Below are 4,197 nucleotides of genomic sequence, written 5' to 3'. Positions count from 1 at the left end.
TCTTTTGGAGGTTTTTGGGTGATTGTGAGTGATTGGACAGAAAATGCCTCAGTGCAGCACAGAGGTGATGGGTCATTGGGTCATTAAGAAAAATAACACACGTGTCTATTGTTAATTGGGTAAGAATTAATATAAAGATAAAAGAATTGTGCAGTTCGAGGCCATTTTGTGCTTTCCAAGCCAAAGTGAGGCACAAAGTGAGGCACAAGGGCATTCTGTACCATCAGAAGAAAATAAATCAGATTGCAGTGATTTAAACTTGTGCAGAAAGTCTGGAGAGACCTGCCAAGAAACCTCCATGAAAAACGAGGGGCACTCCTTTTTTTATGTAGAATTTAAAATGTTTAATGGGAAGACAATTAGGATTATAAAATAATTATTAAATAATTTGATTAATAATAATATTTAAATATAATGATAGATAATTATATAATAGTAGAATTATAAAATAATCATAGAAATAAAGTGAAATGTACAAACATGGCCGGGTGCCGCAGCTTTCAGCCAAGGGAGCTCCCCGTGTGTCGTGGCGTGACTTTAACTTTTAAGTTTAACTTTAAAATAGTTTTGAGTTTTTTTAAGGAAGTTGAAGCTGTGAGAGGTGATGGGATTCTTTTCTCCTGACCAATTATCGGTCATTTCTAAGAACTGACAGCAGTTTTGACCACTGAAAAGTGAGATCAACTTGTGAACACCACTCTGAGATGTAAAGACAGAGTTCTCTTGTTCTCTTTTTGGTTTCTGGCTTCTGAAAAGGTGACAAGGCTCTGTCTCAGTTTCTTCCCACCCCTCCTCCAGGCCGGACAAGGCCACAGAGGGGCGAGGAAAGAGAAACGGAGACATTTCTTGGGCCTGGCTTGGTTTGCAGTTTCTGCCGCTGAACTGAAACCTGACACCATGAACATCTCCAGCTTTCCAAGACTTTAATTCTTTTACTGTCGCTCTATTGGGAACAGCGAGAAGAACGACACAGACTCTCTTGGGAGTCAATCAGGAGAATTTCTCTCGGTTTATTACCTCAGGTCTTTTCTATAGACTGATACGTGAAAAGTACAGAAAATAAACTCTTATTGGTTAGTAAACTAACACATCACCATCATTGGTCAGTGGGGTTCACCACCCCTCGGCTTTCTCTTGCAAGAAAACAAGGAACAGACAAACAGCACCTGCAAGGCTGATTTCTATCTCTGAGGATTGTTTTAATTCTTTCTCATGATTTCCCAGGCCACTTTCTCAGGCCAGACTGAGAAAGTTCTGTGGCCTGTAAATAGTTTTCTTGTGAGAAACTCCATAGATTAGCAGAAAAAGACTTCTGTTTCTCTACAAAGGCTGATGAAAAGACTTATATTATATTATATTGTATTGTATTGTATTGTATTATATTATATTATATTATATTATATTATATTATATTATATTATATTATATTATATTATATTATATTATATTATATTATATTATATTATATTATATTATATTATATTATATTATATTATATTATATTATATTATATTATATTATATTATATTAATTATATTATATTATATTATATTATATTATATTATATTATATTATATATATTATATAGTATCATATTATATAGTATTATATTATATTATTATATTATTATATCATATCATATAATGTCATATCACATTATATTATTTTTTTATATAATAGAAATTAATAAATAAACTAAAATAAACAAACTAAAAAAAATATATATATAAAGTAGTAACAATAAAACTCCTAAGTTAACAGAAAGGAAGAAAAAAATCCCCAGAGCTGATGACAGAAACAGAGAAAAAAAACCCTTTGCCTTTGAATAACTCATGGCCCTTGCAGGGATGTCCCTTGAGTGCTGTCCCTTGAACTGATGTCCCTTGAACCGATGTCCCTCGATGTCCCTTGCAGTGCTGGCCCCGAGCGCCTCTCTGAGGGTGCAGGAATGACAGGAAGGTGACAGCCGGGTTTGTTCCATTGCGATGTCGTGGTTTAAAAGCACCACTAAAAAAAATATCACTAAAAACACTGCGGGGATTATTGTCCATGGTTTATTGTCCATGGTTTATTGTCCATGGTTTATTGTCCATGGTTTATTGATCATTGGTTTATTGTCCATGGTTTATTGTCCATGGTTTATTGATCATTGGTTTATTGTCCATGGTTTATTGTCCATGGTTTATTGATCATTTCTTTATTGTCCATGGTTTATTGTCCATGGTTTATTGATCATTGGTTTATTGTCCATGGTTTATTGTCCATGGTTTATTGTCCATGGTTTATTGATCATTGGTTTATTGATCATTGGTTTATTGTCTATGGTTTATTGATCATTTGTTCATTGTCCATGGTTTATTGTCCAGGGTTCATTGTCCATGGTTTATTGATCATTGGTTTATTTTCCATTGTTTATTGATCATTGGTTTATTGTCCATGGTTTATTGTCCATGGTTTATTGATCATTGGTTTATTGATCACTGGTTTATTGTCCATGGTTTATTGTCCATGGTTTATTGATCATTGGTTTATTGATCACTGGTTTATTGTCCATGGTTTATTGATCATTGGTTTATTGTCCATGGTTTATTGTCCATGGTTTATTGATCACTGGTTTATTGATCACTGGTTTATTGACCATTGGTTTTTTGACCATAGTTCTTTGTCCATGCTTTATTGTCCATGGTTTATTGATCATTGGTTTATTGTCCATGGTTTATTGATCATTGGTTTATTGTCCATGGTTTATTGTCCAGGGTTTATTGTCCATGGTTTATTGTCCATGGTTTATTGTTCATGGTTTATTTATCATTGGTTTATTGTCCATGGTTTATTGTCCATGGTTTATTGATCATTGGTTTATTGATCATTGGTTTATTGTCCATGGTTTATTGATCACTGGTTTATTGATCATTGGTTTATTGATCATTGGTTTATTGTCCATGGTTTATTGTCCAGGGTTTATTGTCCATGGTTTATTGTCCATGGTTTATTGTTCATGGTTTATTTATCATTGGTTTATTGTCCATGGTTTATTGTCCATGGTTTATTGATCATTGGTTTATTGATCATTGGTTTATTGTCCATGGTTTATTGATCACTGGTTTATTGATCATTGGTTTATTGATCATTCCAGGGTTTATTGATCATTCCTTGGTTTATTGATCATTCCATGGTTTATTGATCAATCCAGGGTTTATTGATCATTCCATGGTTTATTGATCATTTCAGGGTTTATTGATCATTGGTTTATTTGTCATTCCAGGGTTTATTGATCATTCCAAGGTTTATTGATCATTCCAAGGTTTATTGATCATTCCAGGGTTCAGGGGCTCCTCCTGGATCTCCTCGTGCTGCTGGAGGGGTCAGCTCACGGCGCCACCGTTCCCAATCCTAGAAGCCGGATCCCAAACCGTGACCCCGGGGCAGGAGAGGCCTGGGCCCCTCTCCAGAGGGAGATGGGAATCGGGGCCCGGATGGAGCCGGGATCGGCTCCTCAGATCCGTGAGGGCCCCAGATCCCCTCCCCCCGGGGGTGTCCCAAATGCTGCTGCTGTGACCCTGGGGTGACCCCAAGGGTGACCCCGGAGTGACCCCAGAGTGACCCAAGGGTGACCCTGAGGTGACCTGAGTGGTGACCCCAGGGTGACCCCAAGGGTGATTCCTGCAGTGACCCCTGCAGTGACCCCAAGGGTGTCCCCAGGGTGACCCCAGGGTGTCCCCAGCAGTGACCGCGGGGTGACCACATGGTGACCCCACAGTAACCCCAGAGTGACCCCAGAGTCACCCCAGGGTGACCCCAGGGTGTCCCCAGGGTGTCCCCAGCCTCAGGGACAGCTCTGTCCAGCTCTGTCCAGCTCTGTCCAGCTCCCCCAGGACACGGAGCAGGGACAGCCCCAGAGGGACCCCCCAAACCCCCCGGGGCCTTTTGTGGGGCTGGAGCCCCCCGGGGATTCCAGGAAAGCTTCCCAGGGGGCAGCGGGGGAGGTTGGGGGGGACTGGGGGATACTGGGGGATACTGGGAGATACTGGGGTGCACTGGGGTGTACTGGGGGGACTGGGGGATACTGGGGCACACTGAGGGGATTTGGGGCACTGGGGGTACTGGGGTGTACTGGGATATGCTTGGGGATACTGGGGTGTACTGGGATGTACTGGGGGATACTGGAGTGTACTGGGGCACACTGGGGCACACTGG

Source organism: Poecile atricapillus, chromosome 36 (assembly GCF_030490865.1).
Source record: "Poecile atricapillus isolate bPoeAtr1 chromosome 36, bPoeAtr1.hap1, whole genome shotgun sequence".
NCBI lineage: Eukaryota > Metazoa > Chordata > Aves > Passeriformes > Paridae > Poecile > Poecile atricapillus.
The sequence above is the reverse complement of the archived record's forward strand: the minus strand, read 5'-3'. Positions refer to the sequence as shown.